This window comes from Ambystoma mexicanum, chromosome 6q (assembly GCF_040938575.1).
Source record: "Ambystoma mexicanum isolate Mex_15411 chromosome 6q, UKY_AmexF1_1, whole genome shotgun sequence".
NCBI classification, from domain to species: Eukaryota; Metazoa; Chordata; class Amphibia; order Caudata; family Ambystomatidae; genus Ambystoma; species Ambystoma mexicanum.
The window spans coordinates 178,205,819-178,228,644 of record NC_090937.1 but is presented as its reverse complement, the minus strand read 5'-3'; the positions used below and the strand labels follow the sequence as shown (position 1 = coordinate 178,228,644).

The following is a 22,826-nucleotide window of genomic DNA, read 5'->3' as shown; positions in this document are numbered from 1 at the left end:
GTATTCCCCTGAAATCCTGCGCCTGCCTCTACCCCATACAGCAAGCCCGGCTCCACGCAGCGCAGGGCCTCCACGAACCACGCGAACCACGCGGCGCAGGGCCCCCATGAGCTGTGATGCGCCCCAGCTGGCGCAGGGTAAGTAGGCATAATTAAGGGAGTTGGCAGCCATGAAGCAGGCGCACGCAAGACGCTCCCCTCCCAAACAACGGACATGGAGGTTTATGAAAGCATCTGCCCCAGTGCACCATAACCTACACTTGGAAGGGGACCCCCCCTATGGCAGGAGACCCGCAGCATACCCGGACCCCGGCAAAGGCCCATGCCCATACCATTCAGCAACATCAGAGGCACACTGCAGTAATAGAAGGGTGACAGCACTAAGTCTCCTGCAGCATCCTCCCCGCTAACGGCCAGGGAAGGAACCCGGGGGTGAGGGGTGGGGACGGCACGTGCCCCCAACCCTCAGCATTTGACTCTGCAGGAGAGCGCTGCTTCGCTCCACCACCCACCCTTATGAAAACTAACCCTGCCATGCAAGATTAACCGAGAAGGAGCTGTCATGATGCCCGCTCCCGGGGAGCCGGTTCAAGCCCGGCGTCCCCGAAAGCGGACATCCAGTCCCCAAGGAAGGACCCAGGAACCCCATATAGGGGCCCTTTGGACAGTGTCCTGGCGCCTATGGCGCCAGGCTCATAAAAGACATCAGTCCTGGCGCCATAGGCGCCAGGCTCATTATGGAAATGCTTGGGTGCACTTACCTGATGCAGACCATGCTGCAGGATCCCGGCCTCCTTGAGGCCTGAAAGGAACTACTTTACCTGTGGGACTAATTTACCATCCGGGCGTGGTCGGGGAAGGATACATACCTGATTGGAGGAAGGATACATACCTGGAACTTCTTTCAAGGCTATTTAAACCCCACCCGAACAGCCACACGTGCTTCGCGTTGTTCTGCATCTAGCAGCTGGACGCTCACCGTGTCTGCTCCTGCATCCTGACTTCTGCCACGCCTGCCTGCATCCTGGATCACCTGCAAAGGAAGAGAAGAAGAGAACAGAAGAAGGAAAAGTCCTTACCTGCTAAATCCGCATCCCGGAGACATCTCGCCGGCAATCCTGAAAAGGAAGACTTTAATTTAAAAGCTCATTGCGTCGATCGCTGCAGCGCCGCATTCCACTCACCTTTACAGGGCGCCTCCATGTTCAGCAGCGATCATCCGGATTCGCAGTCACGCCCCAGCGCCTAGGGAGAAAAACACCAGAACAAAAGGTGAGAGAGAGAAGGGAATAAGGAAAGCTAAATCTCCATGTTAAGACTTACCTGTTGATTCATTCCCTCTTCATTTCGGGTCCGCGCCGCATCCTGGCATTTCCGGACCCCGGCCCCTAAGGGGAAAAAGAGACATCAGCGTTAATGAGCAAATGAAAAGACATTACCAAAAAACGCTCACTAAAGACTTACCTGATTTCTACAAGGATTTCACCTCTCATCTCGGGTCGGTGCCTGTTCCCCGGCATTCCGTACCCCATCCCCTATGGGGAAAAAGACACTAGCATTAGTACATTAATGCATGGACACAAGGGGAACCTCTTATCAAAAAACTTACCTGGAAGCCAAGCAAGTTTGGTTCTCACCAATCCGAAAATCCAGTGAAGTAACTGGATACCAACGCGCCCCTGCATCAGAAGCAGGATGGAGAGCTCGTCTTTCCAGACCCTAAGGTGAGACGCTACGAGAAATCACAGAAGGGTTTCAAGGAGGGTGAGAGGGGAAAGTGGGAGGCCGATTGCATTACCCCGCAGACAGTTAATCCCCTATTTTCGCCTACAGAAGGATACTTCTGCGAGCCAGACAAGCCAGATTTCGGGGCCCGGTCCAGTCCGTCTTCCGAACCCTGCGCATCACCTTAGAAGAGGTCACAGCAGCGCGAACCAGGCCAGCGCCTCCGTGGGAGTCAGGTGAGCGTAACAGGAACCTCCATGGGTTCAAGAGCATACTTAGAGGCTCAGGAGTGGTGGGAGCAGGGGGCCCCCCGGGAAGAAATTCAAGAAGCACCTGGACTCCCGGCCAGTGTGACACTGCAACCATAACCACTTTCACCTTTGAGCGTATTAGCCCCAGGGGGGCAACCAACCTAGGCTCTAAAGGGGAGCTAGACCCCCGCTGCGCACAGGAGGGAGAGAAAAGCATCCCCTTCCTACAGAACAACTGGCCAATACCCCGGGGTCAAGAAGAACCTCAGAGGCCTGGGAAGAAGCCCCCTACAGTAAGGTGCAGGCAGGCACTCGCCATCAGCAGGGAATGTTGCGCAACAAGGCCAAGGAGGCCAAAAAAGGCCCCTCAAGGGCCAAGATCTCAAGAAAACAGAAGGGACCCTCGAAAAGCTATGGAGAAATGAGGGGGAAGCCCCGGAGGAAGAGGATCCATTGGTGACAGAGAGGCAGCAGTTGGAGGAACCCCTGACGCTACCACAGGGGCAAGAGGTCACGAGCAAGGCATTCAGTGACCAAATGACTGCTACCCTTCAGACACAATTAAGCCTAATACGCACAGAACTTGCACAATCCCTGCAGGAAATCAAAGGCGACAGTTGAATTGATACAAATGAAACGCAATTCAAGAACTCACTTAAAACAACCGGAAGATAGATGTATTAGCGAAGCAGCAGGCGGTAGCGACACAACTTGGAGCTCCAAGCCAAGGACTTGGAGAACCGCTCGGGAAGGTCCAACATCAGGTTGAAGGGGCTGCCAGAAAGTGTGAGCGATGCCAACCTCAGGGAAACAATGCAGCATGTGTTCAAAGATTTGCTGGGCATGGCTGGGGGAGAAATTCTCAGATAGAAGGTCCGCAGCGAGAAGAACCCGGGGCCAGGCCAAGAGAAGTGGCGATGGCTTTACAGCGATACAACCGAAACAAATGGATCCTACAAGCGGTGAGGAAAGCAACCCTGATAAAAGTGAACAGCGCCGTCAGAACTTTTCCAGGACCTGGCCAAATCCATACTAACAATGAGGAGGCAAATGGGCCCGGTGACCAAGGCCCTTACCAAAGCCCAGATAAGATCCAAGTGGACATTCCCCTTTGGAATGGTCTTCAAGTAGGAAGGGTGCCAACACCTCATCACTACGTTGGATGAGGGACTCAAGATCCTGAATATTGAAGAAGAAGGGGATGCAGGGGGAGGACCTAATAGGAGGCTAGAACATGAAAGCCACCAAGAGAAGCCATGGGAGTGGAGAAGGGTAGAGATGACGGATCTTGGAAACAGGGGAGAGCAGAGGAATGGCTCTCCCCGCACAGTTATTCTCTGGGATGGGAACGAGATCCAGCAACCTAGGACGACGTTACGGCTTGGGGAAGTTGAGCCGAGTCCAGCCGGAGGGGGCGATGTTACGGCCTGGGGAAGTTGAGCCGAGTCCAGCCGGAAGGGCCGATGTTACAGCCTGATGAAGTTGAGCCGAGTCCAGCCGGAGGGGGATCATTTCGACATGATTACTCTCAGAACGTAACGGGGTATGGGGAGGGATCCAAATACTAAAACTCAATGTTAGAGGACTAAACACACCGACTAAAGAGACAGAAACTGGAGAACCTCCTCCAGGATACCAAGCCCGACATTGTGATGCTCCAGGGGACCGATATCCGTAAGCAAGACAGATACAGAATGAAGTTGAGGATAACCCCAGGTTCTGCAGGCCAACGACAAGAGCAAAGCTTGAGGGGTCCTCATAGCGTTTAGACACCTACCTGACGTCGAAATAATAGGCACAAAAGTCGACAAGGAAGGTAGATTCCTCTTCGTCCAGCTACAATGGGGGGTGGCCTCTCACAATCGCCACAGTGTACGCCCCCAACTCCAGGCAGGACGAATACTTGCAGGGGGGTTTGGAGAAGCTAAACCAATTAACAACAAGCCAGCTAATACTGACGGGATTTTAACTTGGCGTGGCGCCCATCCACGGACAGAAGCGCAGACAGGACACCCACATCTGAAGGCCCATCTAGTAAACTACAGGCTAGCATAACAGAATGGCATTAGCAGATACATGGCATGAACTAAAAGGGGACTCCAAGGGGTATACTTACTACTCACATGTGCACCGAACAGTCTCAAGAATTGATTACATATTGATTTCGGAGACAATGCTTTACCAAGTATGGATCATAGAAAGGGAAACCATAGCCATTCCCGACCACACTCCCCTGCAGCTACAAATCCAATGGGGGGGGGAGGGGAGGGAACCTCTGGAAGTGGCGGTTCGCCTGACATGTGCTGAGAGATGCAGTAATTTGCGACGAGATACACAAGTCCATCCGCAACTTCTTTGGGGAAAATAAGACCCCGGAGGTGCAGGAACATGTAGTATGGGACGCCTTTAAGGCAACCATGTGGGGGATGCTCATAGCAAAGCAGGCATCTCGAGCCAAACAGGAGAAGGCCCTTCAGGTGGACCTAGAACAGGGGTAATGGAGACCGATAGTGGGGGTAATGATCAGGAGGGAGTATAGGCATATCAAAGGGCAAATCAATATCCTTCTAGCTAAACAAGCAGTAAAATCGCTCCGATTCTTGAGGCAGAAGTATTACCTCCAGGCAAACAAGACAGGCCGGCTCTTAGCCAGGTAGGTTAAGCAGAAGGAGGCGGCAGGTACAATACGCCACATTCAGATGGTGCAGGGACAGGAAACCACAAGCACAGAAGAGATCCTTCAGGCGTTCACAGAGTTCTATACAAGCCTCTACTCTGCGGAGGCACCGGAGAGTGACCTCCAAAAGGCCTTCTTAAAATCTTGCTGGCTAAAAAGATTAGAACAGAGCCAGCGTGACGCTTTAGAAGGGACGATTACCTAAGACGAGGTGCGTGCAGCGATCCAATCGCTACAACCAAATAAAGGCCTAGGCCTGGACGGGTACCCCGCCACATTCTATAAAGCATTCCATACCACATTAGTCCCGTTAATGACATCCCTGTTCAACTCCTTCTCCGATACCGGCCGCATCTCCCAGTCCATGGGGGAGGCCAAGGTAATCCTCTTCCCTAAACCAAACAAGAAACAAACCCTCTGTAACTCCTACCGCCCTACTGCCCTAATAAACTTTGATGCCAAAATCTTTACAAACAATTCTAACATCTAGAATGGATAAAGTAATCACTGACCTGATCCACCTGGATCAAGCAGGCTTTTTCAAGGGGCGACAAACGTTTGTCAACATTAGGTGAATATCCCACCTGATAGAGAAGTCAAACAGGGCAGTCCTGAGGGCAGGGAGCACTAGATGCAGAGAAGGCATTTGACCGAGTCAAATAGTCATTCTTGTTTGCTACCATGATGGTTATGGGGTTTGGCCCGAGCCTTGTCCACCTGGTCAAAGTCAACTATGGAGCACCACTTATCAGGCTGGCTATCAATAGGCATGTCTCCCAGGCGATAAGGATCACTAGGGGTACTAAGCAGGGCTGCCCATGTCACCATTCCTGTACGCAAACTTTCTCGAACCCTTCCTAGCTAGAATTAGACAGGAGAGGGGAATAAAAGGGATTACATTCGGTGGGGAAGACCATAAGGCAATGGCCTTTACCGACGACCTCCTAGTCGTGCTAACAGACATGGACACTTCCCTCGGGAAGTTAACAGCACTCCTAAGGGAAATTGGCAGAGTGGCAGACCTGAAGACCAACAACCAAAAACTACAGTCGATTAATGAAAACATTATTGGCTAATGCTTTCACTTTGGTTCGTCTTGCGCTGGTCCAAGAATGTCACCTCTAGCGGCACAATACGAATGCCCCCGGCCGTCCCTCTTAATCACGACCCCAGTTCCGAAAAACAACAAAATAGAACCAGTGTCCTATTCCATTATTCCTAGTTTAAGTATTCAGGTGACCAGCCTGCTTTCAACACTGTACTTTTTTCAAAGTAAACGCTTCAGACTCCCAGGACGTTCAGGCAGGGGCTGGGACAGGCAGTGGTAGCTCACCTCACGGCGGACCGCCAGCTCAATCCCAAGATCCAACTACAAGCTTTTTAACTGCAGCAACTTTAATATATGCTATTGGAGCCGGAATTACTGTGGCTGCTGGCACCAGACTTGCCCACCAATGGGTACTCGTTAAAGGATTTAAAAATTGTACTCATTCCAATTGCAGTGCCTCGAAAGAGTCCTGTACTGTTATTTTTCATCACTAACTCCTGGAGTCGGGATTGGGTAATTTCGGCGCCTGCTGCATTCCTTGATGTGGTAGCCGTTTCTCAGGCTCCCTCTCCAGAATCAAACCTCGATTCCCCATTGCCCGTGGTCATCAAAGTACCATTGAAAGTTGATCTGAATGCATCGTCGCGGTCACATGGATGTGCGATCGGCATGAGGTTATTTAGAGTCACCAAAGCGGCCGGGCGAGCCCAGATTGGTCTTGGTCTGATAAATGCATGCATCCCGGGAGGTCCGCGCTCGTCGACATGTATTAGTTCTAGAATTACCAGTTATCCAAGTAACAGATGGCGCGATCAATGGAACCATAACTGATTTAATGAGCCATTTGCAGTTTCACTGTACCAGTCGTTTGTACTTACAAGTGCATGGCTTAATCTTTCAGACACGCATATGCTACTGGCAGGATCAATGAGGTAGCCGCACCTGATGGAGGGTGGCAACGGGGGGAGCCGCGCGACTGCCTCAGAGCCAACCTTCGCACCCTCTGGGGCTGTCTGCAGGACCCGAGCGCCAAAGAGCATCCCTAGACATGTGCGTGTCGGGTGGACAGGTTGGTCACGCGGGTGCCGGCAGCCGGGCCTGCTCAGCCATGCCACAGGGTCGGTGGGAGAGACCAGGCACAACTTGAACCGGTAGGGGGGTTTGGCAGCATGCTGCCACTGGTATGGCGACAGAGGGGGTCAGCAGCCATCGTGTGTTCCGAACTGCTGGAGAAACGTGCTTGGTGGAGCAGGGGCCGTTTCGTGGCTTGCGAGGGGATCCCGTCTGATCTGACCTCTGGGGAGTTGCCGGGCTGCTTAGCCTTCGCTCTAGAGCTGCCCACACGAGGGGGCCCTCCCCGAGGGAAGCAAACCCTTGACACGGTCCCAAGGCGGGTGGAAGCAAATTGCTTGAAACAGCCGAGGATGGCCAAGCAGTCCAACCCTAGACAGACCAAGTGCACCAAATCGATCCCATGGAGTGCTCGGAAGAGCACCCCCAGCAGGCCAGTCTCTGCTGGGGCATTGCGTGGGGCACGCCCCCCGGCTGGCCCGGGTTTTCACCATAGAGCCCGGGTTGGGCAACGAGAACCAAGAGGAGCGCAGACAGGTCCCTCTGACCCAGTCTATAGTAATCCGGAGGAAGGAGACTAAGTTTTGTCATCTGTGTACCCAGAGTGACAGAGTGGGACCTCTCGGCAAAAGCGTCGGGCTCCTTATAGACCCAACTGGAGAAACATTTTAAACTGACGCCCATCAGAACTTCCAGAGCAGCCAAGCCGCCTGGTCCTTGCAGACATTCCTCTGGCCAATAACCAGATGGCCGGGCTCGGAGAGCGGCCATCTGGTAGGTCAAAGCATTCCAATGGGCCTGGATGGGAAGGGCCTTTGGCCCCCCACCTGACAAAGGACAGGGCACCGGCAGGTGCCCAAAGGCATGGGCCAGCACCAATCGTCATCCTCGAGCTCTGGCAAGGCCACCTTAGAGTTTTTCTCCCCCCCCTCCACGTAAGAGGTTTTTGATCCACCCTGGAGCTTATCCCTCTGGGGAGGGACAGTCGCCCCACATGTGAGACAGGTACCCAAGGCTGGGTGCTTGGGGAGACCAGCACCCCCCAGCCATCCTGGAGCTTTAACAGGGCCCATTTAGAGCTTCTCCTTCCAGGGCTCCCGCAACTACCGCAAGGCTTGGGGACTCCACCCACACACACAAGGCTGGCACCCAAGGCCAGTGGGGGCAGCAGCCCCAGCCACCCTGGAGCTCTGGTCCGGGACGCCTTAGAGCTTTGCACGCCACATTAGAGCTTTACCCTCCAGAGAGGGACAGGGCTCCCCACGATCACCACCAGGCTTGGGGACAGTCAACCCAGACGTGAGACAGGCACCCAAGGCCAGGACACCCCCGCCGCCAGCCACCCTGGAGCTTTAGCAGGGCCCCTTTAGAGCTTTTCCCTGTGGGGAGCAATGCGACTACCACTGGGTCCGGGGGCTTTCACCCTGGAGCTCTGGCCTGAGCTGCTCCCACAACATTAGAGCCTTTCCCTCCAGGACTAACCCACAAACACTGTGGAACTCAGGGCCGGCCACTGCGAGCGCATTTACCCCCACGCGGAGGAAAGGGACCCGCTCAGGGCGCCCCTTGACTCACGCACCTCGTCTTGGACCTGACCACACGTGGTTGATACTTGCCAGAGGACCGGGAGCAACCCACAACGCCATTGAACTAAAGCCGGTAATTGCGCCACGGCCGCCATGAAGGCCGCAAGGTGGCACTTCCATGCCAAACGTAGACAAATGCAGGAGTCAGCCGCGGCAACCACAACTCGGGCCATCTGGGCCTACTCCCCGGGCCAGATGGCCCAGCGGCCGTACCTGCCCCCACCGCCCAGGGGCACAGGCTTAAGGTACCACCCTGTGTGCTCTGGGGTGGGTACTTAAGCTGCTGCCTCTCTTCCCCACCCTGGGCTTAAGGCACCACCTCAGTGCTCTCGGGCCGGGAAGACACTTCCACGCCGACTATTAAGCTTACGGAACCCGACCGGAGACAAATGCAGGAGTCAGCCGCAACTCGGGCCATCTGGTCCACCAGCCACAACTTGGGCCATCTGGGCCTACTACCAGGCCAGGTGGCCCAGTGGCCAGCCGGGCCTGCCCCAACCCCACTGTCCAGGGGCACAAACTTTAGCTACAACCCCGCGCCCTGGGGTGGCTGCACCCTCTCTTCCCCTGCCCTGTCCGGGGGCTTAAGGCACCACCTCGAAGGCCCGGGCCCAAGGCCATCTGGTCTGTCAGGCTGACCAGGAAAGGTGAGAAGAGTGCTCCCCGCCCAGCCCGCACACCCCTGCGGGTGCGCCCCTAGGGTGGGTGGTATTTTCCTGTGCACCCCGCAGGCCCCAGGAGGAAGGATGGAGAACCTTGGCGGTGCTGCCGCCTTGCAACAAAAGCTTGGCTCAGAGGATAACTTCCAATAGATCGCAGCGACGCAGCTGCTCTGCTACTTACGAAACCCTGAACCAGAATCAGGTTGTCGATGAATGATTTAGCACCAGATTCCCCACAAACATGCGGTGCACTATGGGTGAGAGAGGTGGCCCCCTTCTGTCCACACTCAAGTCCTGAGGCAAGCGGCTCTACACACCAGCCCCCGAGGCCGGCTATCCTAAGCTAACCGATGCTCGACAGCGCTGCAGTATCACGGTTTGGGGTGGAGGGGGGCTTTCGGACATAGAGGCGTTCAGTCATAATCCCACAGATGGTAGCTTCACCCCATTGGCTCCTCAGCCAAGCATGCACACCAGATGTCTGAACCTGCGGTTCCTCTCGTACTGAACAGGATTACTATTGCAACAACACATCATCAGTAGGGTAAAACTAACCTGTCTAACGACGGTCTAAATCCACCTCACGTTCCCTATTAGTGGGTGAACAGTCCGATGCTTGGTGAATTCTGTTTCACAATGATAGGAAGAGTCGTCATCGAAGGATCAAAAAGCGACGTCGCTATGAAGGCTTGACGCCACAAGCCAGTTATCCCTGTGGTAACCTTTCTGATACCTCCTGCTTGAAACCCAAAGTCAGCAGGATCGTGAAGCCCTGCTTTCACGGTCTGTATTCATACTGAAAAATCGAGATCAAGCTAGCTTTTGCCCTTCTGCTCCGCGGGAGGTTTCTGTCCTCCTCGAGTTCGCCTTAGGACACCTGCGTTATCCTTTGACAGGGTGTACCACCCCAGTCAAACGCCCCACCTGCCACTGTCCCCGGAGCGGGTCGTGCCCGGCAGGTGCCGGGTGCTTGGAGCAAGAAGCGAGAGCCCCACGGGGCTCGCCCCCGCCTCACCGGGTAAGTGGAAAAAAAATAAGACTAGTGGTATTTCACCAGCGGCCCGAGGGCCTCCCACTTATCCTACCTCAAGTCTCTTCACAGTGCCAGACTAGAGTCAAACTCAACCGGGTCTTCTTTCCCCGGCGATTCTGCCAAGCTTGTTCCCTTGGCTGTGGTTTCGCTAGATAGTAGATAGGGACAGTGGGAATCTCATTCATCCATTCATGCACATCACTAATTAGATGACGAGGCATGTGGCTACCTTAAAGGTCATAGTTACCCCAGCTGTTTACCCACGCTTCATTGAATTTCTTCACTTTGACATTCAGAGCACTTGGCAGAAATGACATTGCGTCAACACCCTCCACGGGCCTTCGCAATGCTTTGTTTTAATTAAACAGTCAGATTCCCCTGGTCCGCACCAGTTCAAAGTCAGCTGCTAGGTGTCGGCCGAGGCAGAATGCCGGCCCTGAACCCCCAGAGGGGGGAGATTGGCGAACACTGCAGCTGGGGTGATCCCCAGGAAGGGCCCGGCTCGCATCAAGAGGCAGAGCCGCCCCGGGGGGGGGGGCAAGGGTGAAGACGCCTCATCCAGCCATGGTGCGCACCCAGCCCTGCTTCGCGCCCCAGCCCGACCGACCCAGCCCTTAGAGCCAATCCTTTTCCCGAAGTTACGGATCTAACTTGCTGACTTCCCGTACCTACATTGTTCTGACATGCCAGAGGTGGTCCGCCTTGGAGACATGCTGCGGATACGGGTACGGCCTGGCGCGAGATTTACAAAATCTCACCCAGATTTTTAAGGACCAGCGGGAGCTCACCGGACGCCGCCGGAACAGCGACGCTTTGCAAAGCTCGGGCCCCTTTCTCGGGGCAAACCCATTCCAGGGTGCCCTGCCCTTCACAAAGAAAAGAAAAGAACTCTGTGCGGCTGGGGGCGTGGCTACAGAGCCATGTAGGAGGACGTGTTTCCAAGGAGGGTCCTGATGATCCTGAAATGATCCGAGAAAATGTGACACATTGAAACCATCCTGGTCTGAATACATCGTTTGCCCGAGTTCATGAACTAACACTGCCCAACCGGAGCTGGAGATGGTGAGGATCAGCGCTGTGATGCGAGCAAAATCAGCCAGAAGAATTTTGTGGCGGTGCGCTTGTGAGGAATCCAAAATGGTGATCCGCCAACAACAAAGAGATGTGGAGGACAGCTAACTCGCGAGCAGCCCGTTGTAGGAGAGTGAGCTGCGCTCAGATCAGGTCTGCCAGAAGGGGCCGCGAGTAGAGCAGAGCTGTGAAGACCCTCTGTGGCCACAGCGCGGGACCCAGGGGAGAAGCCCGACATCGGAGTAAAACGGCAAACAAACAGTGCCGTGATTGAAAAGCGCATGCCCGGTGCGCGACGAAACAGGACTGGAACCCCAAGCAGTCCGCGTGCATGCGTGATAGACTACGAGGCTGCTCACCCACGAATAAGTGACAGTACAATATACACTGCAATACTCGGCAGTGTATGCGCAACACATACGAGGCACCGGCGTGCCCACAAGCAGCTGTAGCGAAGTGACGGCGTGTGAGCCGTCCAAGCATTATGGGCGGGTTCGCGTGCAGCCGCAGTGGAGACTTGGCCATTAGACAGGCCTATGACGGGGCAGCCTTTCGGGTCGCGCATGGTGCCCACGGCTGCAGGCTCCGTGTTGCGGCCATCCGGACGGAGGTACAGGGCCAGCTTAGTATACGGAGTGCCACACAGGAAGACCCTGAAACGGATGCAATCAAGTTTCACTGATAATAAAGCCGAGCACAGCCTAAGGGTTGCCTGAGACCTGACGGAGGCACACAGGGGGACCCTGATTAGATGTGATAGCAGCTCCAAGCAAAACAGATGTCAGCTTAATCATATTACCCTTTGCAACGTGTATAAGTTCACGCATCCACCGGGGACAAGGGAGTTGATCTTGCAATTCTAGCACAGGGCAGGGTCATGCACAGCGCTGACCCTGCAAACATGGAACTATTGCATGGTGGAATGTGGAACCAGTAACTAGAATGAACCGGTGGCGACCAGAGCACTACTGACTTATATTGAACTAACTATCACGTTGCCAAGCAATTCTTTGAATGGGATGCGATGCGGAGCTTGGATAGCGCATTCAAAATTGCACCAATGCGCGCGTGTATATAGATGCAGGGAGCTGCCCGGTACGCTGTGCACCAAGCGGATCGCTCAGAGGGAGGCGACGCTGGGAGTGTCCGTCTCCTTTAACGAGGTGACGGGAGGAGAGAAAAGATCACCGTAGCTGCTCACAGACAGCTGATGATAAGCTGAAATGCCCATGACACAATAAACCCAGCGCCGCACCGTGAGACGGAGAGGCGCAGGCACACATCTGCAACCCAACCTGCAACAAACTCCACTAAACCATCCTGTGGAGGCTAGTAAACACAATAGCACAACGAAGCACAAGACATGCCTATGATTGATTTACGAATGCTGTTCCAGCCACCCGAGGGGCACAGACAGGCATAGACAGAAACACAGAGACTTGCAGCCGCCTGAAGTGGGAACAAAGAGACGCACACAACGTGCCCGAGGTGGCCGCAAGAGGTAACTGCAGATGAAGGTGTACGGAGTTGCCCCATGAAAGTGGGGACCAGCAAGAGTGGCCACCGAAGCCCGCAGAGCCACACCAGCGCCAGGCAGACAGCCTGGGGAGCCAGATCGACTGGGGCAGGGTCCTTAGTCCTGTGAAGGAGGAATGAACCCACATGGGTACGTGGGAGGACACAGTCCATTCTAGAAATAGGGGAGGTCGCTGGAGGACACCCCTGAAATGATCAGGCCGGGCCTAGACATTTTGGGCAACTTAGCACGTTCTAAAAGAGGACAGCACGTTTTGGGGCCGACTCACTTTACAAACCAATCAGACAGAAAGGCAAGCAGCCCACACTGGAAGATTTTGCCAAAACACCACCAGGTGCTGAAGGGGCCAGGAAGAAAGACAGGACCCACGCTGGGGGCCCAGACATAATGGGCAACCAGGAGGTACTTGCGGCGATTGCTGACCTGAAAGTGGCCTTGGAGACCAAACTGGGCCTGGCAATCAGTGAATTGAAAGCTGCACTTGAGCTCAAAGTTGGAGCGGTGCAGGAGGACGTAAATCTTCTCCGGCAAGACGTACGATTGTTGGCTGAGCGCACGGAGGACCTGGAAAAAGAGGTGGCCCCGAACACAGCAGCCTGTGCTGCCCATAGATCTGAACTTCACGCCTTGGTACAACGTGTGGGCAATCTGGAGAGCAGGGCAGAAGAGGCGGAGGGACGCGCCCGAAGGAACAATATTCGCATTGTCGGAAGGAGCTGAGGGAACTAACCCTACGGAATACATCGAGTCTATGCTATTACAGGAGATAACCGGGGGAGCCCCGTCCTAGGGGTTCGCTGTAGAGAGGGCACACAGGGCCCTGATGAGGAAGCCACCGCCGGTGATAGCGAAGATCCTAAACTACCGGGAAAAAATCCTTGAACACTTTCGGAAGGGCGGCACGATACAAAGAGGTGCTGCGAACATAACGGCATACCCGGATTATACCTTGCAAGTACAGCGCAGCCGCATGAACTTTGGGTCCGTGAAAAGAAGATTGCGGGATGCGGGCCATAGGTACATGCTGCTTTATCCAGCTAAACTGAAGGTTTTCTACAAGAGCAGAACCTTGTTTTTTGACACCCCAGAGGACGCCATGGGCTGGTTAGATGCGCAGAGCTGTCCCCAGGAACCGGACATCCAGGGAGAAAAAGGTGGAGATAAGTAACATGCGTCGGTAAAGCGCCCTAGGTGCTGCAGCTCATGACAATGGGACTTGAATATAGCATTGGATATACCGGCAGAGGAGTGTGTTCAGAGCTACAATTATAAATATGATACGGTGGCACTGGAAACCTTGATATAGATATAGGAGCTATACGGAGCATGACCTCACAACCCCATAGCGAATAGTTTAGTTAGGTCACTGGTAGTTCGGTGACACCCTGCTGGGTTCTGGGCCGGGGCCTTTTAGGGCAGAACCAAACGCAGGGGGGCCTGAGATCCAGGGATGGAGCTGGGCACTTGTTGGGGTTGGGGTAGACGAAGGGGGGGGAGGTGGGTGTGCAGTGGTTTGAAGTTGGGGAATGGGGAGTTGGGAAAGGGGGTTGGAGGGAAGTTTGATGGGAGGGAAAGGGTATTGAGCCAAAATGTGACCCTTAACAGGCGGGATAAGAGGCGGGGAAGGAGTGCGGGATATCATGGTGATGGCGCCAGGGTGCCTTAGAGTGGTTACCTGGAATGTCAGGGGCCTCAACAGCTATTTGAAACGTAACAAGGTGATGATGTATCTGAAAAGGATGAGGACTGACATAGCATTATTGCAAGAGACCCACCTCACTAGGGAGAAATTGGAGGTGGTTAAGAAGAAGTGGAGGGGGTGCCTGGTGGGATCCACATATTCGGCCTACGCTAGAGGAGTTATCATCTGGGTGGCGCCGCAGGTGCCATTTCAGCCGCTTCAGGTCACGGGTGACCCAGATGGCAGATTGATTGTTGTGAAGGGTATATTGGAAAACCTAGAAGTGTGTATTGTAAATTTATATGCCCCTAACCAGGACACAGCGGCTTAATTTAGGACCCTGTACGGTAGAGTCGGCCCTCTGCTGGGTGGTGGGATTATTTGGGGAGGTGATTTTAACTGTGTACTTAACCCTAATGTTGACAGATCGGATAGTAAGATAGACAAACCAACCCCAGCAGCAAAGGTGCTACAGGCCCTCCTGAGGGACTTCGACCTAGTGGATGTCTGGAGGCAGTTGCATCCAGTGGATAGACAATACTCGCACTATATGGCACCACACGCCCTTCATACAAGATTAGACTATGTGTTCGCCTCCACGGAGTTGGCAGGAGAGATGGAAGGTGCGGAATACAAAGCTAGGGTGCTTTGGGACCACTCCCCCCTGGTCCTGGAGTGGCGGCATCAACCTCCCAGGGCACGGATTCCCACTTGGAAACTCAGAACCGAGGCTCTGCAGGACCAGGGATTCAGGGAGGATTTAAGAGAGGCGATCACTGAGTACTTCGAGATAAATACTGGTAGTGTAAGCTCTATGGGAACTGTTTGGGAGGCGTTTATGGTGGTTTTGCGGGGAGTTGCCATTTCAAAGTCTAGGGGGATCCAGGGGGGCATAGAGCAGGAGTTGAAGGGAATTGGGGAGGAGTTGGAGGGCAGGATGCGTACGGAAGGCACCGCTGATGAGGACACAGACAGGATAAGGCAATTACAACAGGCCAGTGTGGACTGCTGGGACAGGTTATGTAAACTAAGCTATAAGAAATACGTGGAGAGACAGCACGCAGGGGGAGATAAGCCGAGCAGGTTGCTGGCCTGGCTATACAAGAGTGAGACGCTGCGAACGGTGATCAGGGAAATTAAAGGCAAGGGAGGGTGGACTCAGAATACCCAGGAGGGGGTGAATGAGGAGTTCCTGAGATTCTATAAACATCTTTATGGGGACCCAGGTGGCCCTAGATAGAGACCACGAAATTCGGGTAACATTGGAGGACATGGGCCTACCCACCTTAGATGAGGCAGAACGCGCAGACCTAGATGCCCCTATTACGATGGAAAAACTCGAACTAGTGGTTCGCTACTTGCCCACCTGTAAGGCCCCCAGGTCCAATGGGCTTCCAAGTGAATTTTTATAAAACCTATAAACAAGAGTTGCTTCCCCCGCTGCTGGCCATGCTTAACGAGTCGTATGAGCAAGGCAGGCTACCAGAGACCCTGCGAGAGGCGGTGATTATCCCGCTTCTGAAGCCGGGCAAGCCTAGCACTGATTGTGGGTCGTACAGGCCCTTATCGATGCTCAATCAGGATAGTAAAATCCTCACTGCTGTACTGGCAAATAGGCTTAAGGCTGTCATTGGTAAACTGATACACGCCGACCAAACGGGCTATGTACCGGGCAGGAACATAACTGATAATCTCAGAAGACTGCATCACATCCTTGACCAGACAAAAAATGACCCAGGTGAACTCGCAATAGTTTCACTAGACGCAGTCAAGGCCTTCGACGAGTGAGATGGCCCTGGTTGATCGCGACCTTAGAGGACTATGGAATGGGACCGGGGTACCTCAGGTGGGTGACAATGTTATACAGCTCCCCGATCGCCATGGTCAAAACAGGTGCTATCATTTCGGACAAATGGCAACTAAGCAGAGGCACTAGACAGGGCTGCCCGTGGTCGCCCATGTTGTACATATTGGCACTGGAGCCATTGGCCACCTGCCTGAGACAGCAATACGAGGGGATAGGTATTCGCACTGCGGGTGGCATGCACCTGGTTTCTTTATATGCGGACGACATACTGTTATATTTACGCTACCCAGAAGAGAACATGAAATATATTCTAGACATGATGGAGCAATTTGCCGTTCTCTCTGGCATAGCGGTTAACCCCAAAAAGTCTAGCGTGTTCCCTCTGGGGAGATACAAGCTTGTCTTGCCCGGGAGTCTGCCAGTGTTGCCGATACCCTGGCACACAAAGTCGTTCCGATATCTCGGAATTGACATATACCATACGGCAGAAGAAGAACATGCACGCAACACGGTTAAAGCAGTAGAAGGAATTAAGAACAGCATGGGATTCTGGTCCAGGTTACCCCTGGCTATGGTGGGGAGGGCTGCTCTGCTAAAAATTGTAGTTTTGCCCAGACTGTTGCATTTCTGTGTTAACATCCCGCATGGGATCCCGAGACGCTTTTTCGCTAGCCTCCATAGCCTGTGTAGGGGCTTCATCTGGGGAAACTCCAGGAACAGGGTGGTCCTCTGGAAACTACAGAACTCGTGTGATAGGGGAGGTATCAACCTGCCAAATTTTGAGCTATACTATCTGGCAGGGCAGCTGCAGTATGTAACAAGATGGCTGTCTGACGAGGAGATGGCAGAAACCAGGCTGCTGTGCAGGGAACCGCTCCCCTTCTTCCTCAAAGAAATGGTGTGGCTGTCCAAGTCGAGGGTCCGGGGGATGGCGGGCTGCTGGTACTGGGATGGGAGATATGGCACAGAACGTGGCAGATTGCGGGACACCTGGTTCCATACTCTATGCAGGTGCCGCTTGCAGCACTATGTGGAGAGGATCCCCAGCTGATACAAGGGGTCCGCAAGTACTGGGAACCAGTGGGCCTGGCCACCCTGGGAGACATATGGCTGGAAGGGGAGGCATTAGAGTTCCCGAACCTGATCGAAGATACTGGGGTGCATAAAGGGCAATACATAACTTACACCAGAATTGTCAAGAGAGTACGAGCGAAGTGGCCAACAGAGGTGCTCACCGGACAACCGGATGCCACCATGGAGGCTATATATGATATTTAAGAGGGTGGGCATGAGATTTCCCGCATATACGAGCTGTTGGAGTCCAAGGTGGGGGAAGGACTTGACCCAACTGGGACAACTTTGGGAGGATGAGGTGGGAGAGCCTATGTCGGATGGGCTCTGGAAAAGAGCCCAAAGATATCATAAAAAGTGTCCCGGAACGCAAGGCTCCAGCAGATCCAACTATATGTCACACATAGAGCATATCTCACCCCCAGTAAGATCGCTAGGTTTGGTGGCCATACGACTCAGAAATAGGTGTGGGGTGGAGGAGGCTGGGCTACTCCACATGTTTTGGGCCTGCCCTGAGGTGGGGCGGTTTTGGCAAGAAGTGAAGACACGCTTAGCAGGAACCGGTATTACACTGGAGGTGGAGTCGGCCTGGGCATGCATGCTGGGGGGATTCCCTAGGCCACGTAACTTAAGGCACCTAAGCAAAATGAAAGATCTAGCATATGTCCTGGCCAAACGAAGGATAGCAATGTGCTGGAAGGCAGCCCAGAGGCCGAGGATAGAGTTGTGGTGGGCTGACCTCTTAAAATGGGCAGAGGCAGAAACGGCTGTTTGGTGGGACACAGTTTGTAGGGGAGGGGAGGAGGAGGTAGGACCCCTAATTGAATGGAGGCAGCTGGTGGCTACCATGAGTGGCCCCCACAGTCTGATCAGAGCAATGATTAAACGGATAAAGAGACGACGATAAACCCGCCTGAAAAATCACAGGATGATGACATGGACATATTGGCTCAGGTTAGGGGGGAGGGAGGGAATGGGACTGGACAATGCTGATTGTAACACTCTGACGCTGAATCTGATGAAGGAAGTCCCAAGTATTGTAATGTTTGGTGTGTTATATAAAATATAAATTGTTTAAAAAAATAAATAAATAAATAACTCTGTGCGGCTCCCGCCGGCTTCTCTGGGATCATTTGCATTACCACACTGGCCGCCGCAAGGGCGCCCGTCCCTGCCACTCTGGGTTCGGGGATCTGAACCCGACTTCCTGTCGATCGGCTGAGGGCAATGGAGGCCATAGCCCATCCCTTCCGAACCGCGCTCGCCCATCTCTTAGGACTGACTGACCCATGTTCAACTTCTGTTCACATGGAACCCTTCTCCACTTCATCCTTCAAAGTTCTCGTTTTAATATTTGCTACTACAACCAAGATCTGCACCTGCGGCGGCTCCATGCGGGCCCTCGCCCCGGGCTTCTGTGCGTACGCAGCAGCCCTCCTACTCGCCTGACTTAGCCCCCGCGGCTCTCAACGCCGGCCAAGTATGGGCCTGATGCTCCAGGGACATCCACTTTCAGGGCTAGTTGATTCGACAGGTGAGTTGTTACACACTCCTTAGCGGATTCCGACTACCATGGCCACCATCCTGCTGTCTATATCAACCAACACCGTTTCTGGGGACTCATGAGCATCTGCATCATGCGCCTTAACCCCGGGTGCGGTTCATCCTGCAGCGCCTGTTCTGCTTACCAAAAGTTGCCCACTGAGCACTTTCATACAATACCCGGCTCCACGCCAGCAAGCCGGGCTTCATACCCATTTAAAGTTTGAGAGCAGGTTGAGATAATTTTGGCCCCAAGACCTCTAATCATTCGCTTTGCTAGATAAAACTGGGGTTTCCGTGCGCCAGCTATCCTGAGTGAAACTTCGGAGAGAACCAGCTACTATATCATTCGATTAGTCTTTTGCCCCTATACCCAGGTCGGATGACCGATTTACACATCAGGACCGCTACGGACCTCCACCAGGCCGAGTTCACCATCTTTCGGGTCCTATCACACACGCTCATGCATCATCTCTCTGACAGAGCAGGCGAGACGGGTCGGTGGAGGCCCACCGCGACAGGATGCCACTGCAATCGCCAGGCACCGGCCCTCAACATCATTACATCACAGGGTTTCATTCATCCCTCTGACTCGGGCAGGCGTTATACTCTTAGTGTTTCCAGACAGGTCAGGTGGTTAACCGACATCACCTCAGACCCCTGGCGCCCTTTGTGGGCCTCCCCGCCCGGCAGCGCAACGTGGTTGGGGCGTATTGAGGGCAGTCCACCACAGTCACATCGGGAGCCCCGTCTCCCGTGGCCACTCTAGCAACCCCCAAGAGGGGCCAGGACAGTTGCCGGATAAGGGCCCGGTGGCGGTCTATCTCCCTCAGCCCCGTGGACACAGCAAAACTGCTGTCAGGGGGCTGTAACACTCTGCTGGAGCAGAGAGCCGCCTGCCCCCTGGGGCCTTCCCAGCCGGTCGTGTTGCACCGATACAGAGGAAATGCTCCCTGCTGGGGCTGGATGTGCCCAGGCTGCAGACCTAAAAGGGCCTCCACCGTTCCAGGTGACCAACCTGCCTGCCGTGTTGAATCCTGTGGGTGGACTGCACAGACCCCACCAGTTTACCGCTCAACCGTTTCGCACCCTCTTGAACTCTCTTCAACTTTCCCTTACGGTACTTGTTGGCCACCAGTCTCGTGCCCGTATTTAGCCTTAGAGTTTACCACACGCTTTGGGCTGCATTCCCAAGCAACCTGACTCCAAGGAGACCTGATCCCGGTGTGCAAGAGGCCGCTATCGGCCTAACACCATCTGCGTGGGGAGACTCAATCAGAAGGACTTGAGCCCCCTGAGCGATGCCTGGGAGTCGGTCTTCTGTACGCCACATTTCCCACGCCTGCTGCTGAATGGGGATTCGGCGCTGGGCTCTTCCCTTTTCACTGGCCTTTACTGAGGGAATCTTGGTTAGTTCCTTTTCCTCTGCTTAGTAATATGCTTAAATTCAGCAGGTCACCACGTCTGATCTGAGGCCGTGGTCGGGGAGCACAAAGCTCAGGGCAGCTGGCCTCGGGCCCGTACGGGGGGATTGCCCCAGCCCTTGGCGCAGGCGAGTGTATTCTGTCCCAATCTGTGACCGAAGCCCACATGGCCACGAGGTCCGCGCTCCATGGTCATCCTGCGCCGGCAGCCGTGGGACACCAAAAACAGCCACACACACAGCACGGCCAGGTGCCCCGGGGTGGGGTGAAGATGCGCCAGGCTTTTTTAAAGCCTGCTGCTGCCGCCACCACATCCAGGGTGCGTCGGCCACCCGGCCCTCCCGAAACCAGCATGAGGAGGGGAAACTGGGGAAGCCAGGACGCGTCGGCAATGAGCTTGCGCGCCAGATCCAAGGATCCAGCAACGGTGCTGATCGGGGTCTGACCTTAGGGGGATGAATGGAATGGGGTCCCTGCGACAGCCCCAGCCACGACCCTGGGAGTGAACCCCGGGGCGATTTATGTACAAGCGACCCTCAGACAGGCGTAGTCCCGGGAAAAACCCAGGGCCACATGGTGCGTTCGACGTGTTGATAAATGTGTCCTGCAATTCACACTAATTCTCGCAGCTAGCTGCGTTCTTCATCAATGCACGAGTCGAGTGATCCACCGCCAAGAGCCACAGGCAACTTTTTTTGTCCTAGACGTCGGCCTGACCCTGCCGGTGCAGGAGAGGTTGGGGGAGGCAGCGCTGGCTGTGGCAGGACAGCCCAGCTCCCTGTCTAGCTCGGCCGAAACCATTGTGGTTTTAAAAAAAATAATAATAATCCAGGTGCTCAGCCTGACCGCCAGCTGCAGCAGCACAGCGCTTCCCAGGGGGATGGAGGTAGGCCGCTCCTCCACCTGCCCACACGGCCCGATCCACTCATCCTTCCCCAAACCCTTCCCTTTTGGGAGGAGGGGCTGGGAGATGGACAAAAAGGCAGGCCAGAGACAGCACAGACAGGGGGTCGGGTGGGACCACTAGAGTCTTCAAACCCCAGCCCGGCTGCATAGGGCCCAGCTCCAGGTACCTGGGCAAGAGGGAAGGTCACCCACTGTGCCAGCGGGCCTGGCCATTGCTCACACACATATGTGGGCGGCTGGAACCTTGGCGCCCACCGTCAAGTGAGCCAGCTGCACCATGGCTCAGGGCTCATGCCTGGCGTGCCGGGCGCCTGTCTGCCTGGGGAGGCACCCCTCGAGAGCAGTCAGGTTTCCCTCGGCTCCCGGCTGCCCCCGCTCGGGGCTTCCCTGGTGACTGGGGTGTGCCCACCAATGCCCAGCCGCTGGCAGGTCAGAGAGAGGAGTGTGTGTGCCCCCGGCCAGCGCAGATGAGGGCTCAGTGAGGAGAGGGGGCTGGTTGACCACGCGCACCGGACCGCTCTGTGAGAGGTGCCCCGGGCTGTGGGTGTGCACGTCTGGGATGCAACCGAGGTCGGGCCCACGGCTCTCCCTCCCGCTGCTCCGCTGTTAATGATCCTTTATGCCCCCACCCACAAGCAGAAACCATTCACACTCAAACGCCCCATTTCTCCTTCCAAACACGTTCCAGATTCAAATGCCACCTCCCTCCTGACCTACATGCCACCATCCCTCCATCCGAACCCACACAAAGACACCAACATCTGTCCCTCCATACCTACACCAAGATGCTCCACCCCTCAGAGTCACACCCATATGCTTCATCTCTACCTCCACACTCAGATGGCGCCATTCGCCCTCTCTCTATACCCACACCCGATTACCCCATCCCTTCGACACACACATGCTCCCACCACTCCAATAAACCAACATCCTTCTCTCCAGACAAACATACCCCATATCCCTCCATTCACACCCAGATGCCCCCTTCCTTCCCACCAGAGCGCTCCAGCCCTGACCCACATGCTCCACCATTCCCTGACATGCCCCCATTATATGCCCTGTCCCTCCACTCCAGATCAACAATGCCCCCTCCGATCCAGACGCCACGATGCCCGATCCCTTCCTCAAGACCCATACCATGATGGCCCATGCTCCCTCCACACAGAAAGATGCCCCTATCCGTCCTCCGACCAATGAGCCCCAATCCTTCCCTCCAGACCCACACCAATGTGTCCCATCCCTCCCTCCAGATGCACACCAATGTGTCCTATGCCTCCCTTCATACCCACAGCAATGTCCCCATCCCTCCCTACAGACCCACACCCATGTGCACCATCCCTTCCTCTCAGAACCACATCAAGATGCCCCATTCCTCCCTCTAGACCAATACCATAATGCCCCATCCTCCCTCCACATAGCAAGATGCCCCTTCCCCTTGCATCAGATGCCCATGTGCCGATCCTGAATCACATGCAGATAGCCCTAGCCAACCCCCTCTAAAACCACCCATCCTAGTATGCCCCCATCCGCCCATACCCACACCAATGTGCCCCATCCCCTCCTTCCAGACCCACACCAATATGCGGCATACCTCCCCAGACCAATGTCCCCATCCCTCCCATCAAACCCACACCAATGTGCCCCCAACACCTCCCTACAGAGCCACACCAAGATGCCCAGTCCAACTTCCCAACCCACACCTAGATGACCCATGCCACCCTCCAGAACCACTGTG

The 22,826-nt window shown here is 54.8% G+C and overlaps 1 protein-coding gene and 1 non-coding gene across 5 annotated transcripts in view; one reads left to right on the top strand and one right to left on the bottom strand.

Moving 5' to 3' along the window:
• Nucleotides 1-22,826, top strand: part of TBC1D2 (TBC1 domain family member 2) — a 1,652,487-nt gene that overhangs the window by 947,164 nt on the left and 682,497 nt on the right. The window lies entirely within an intron of this gene.
• Nucleotides 20,716-20,866, bottom strand: LOC138517647 (5.8S ribosomal RNA). Its single transcript, XR_011282765.1, has one exon. It is a non-coding gene; the product is annotated as a 5.8S ribosomal RNA (ribosomal RNA).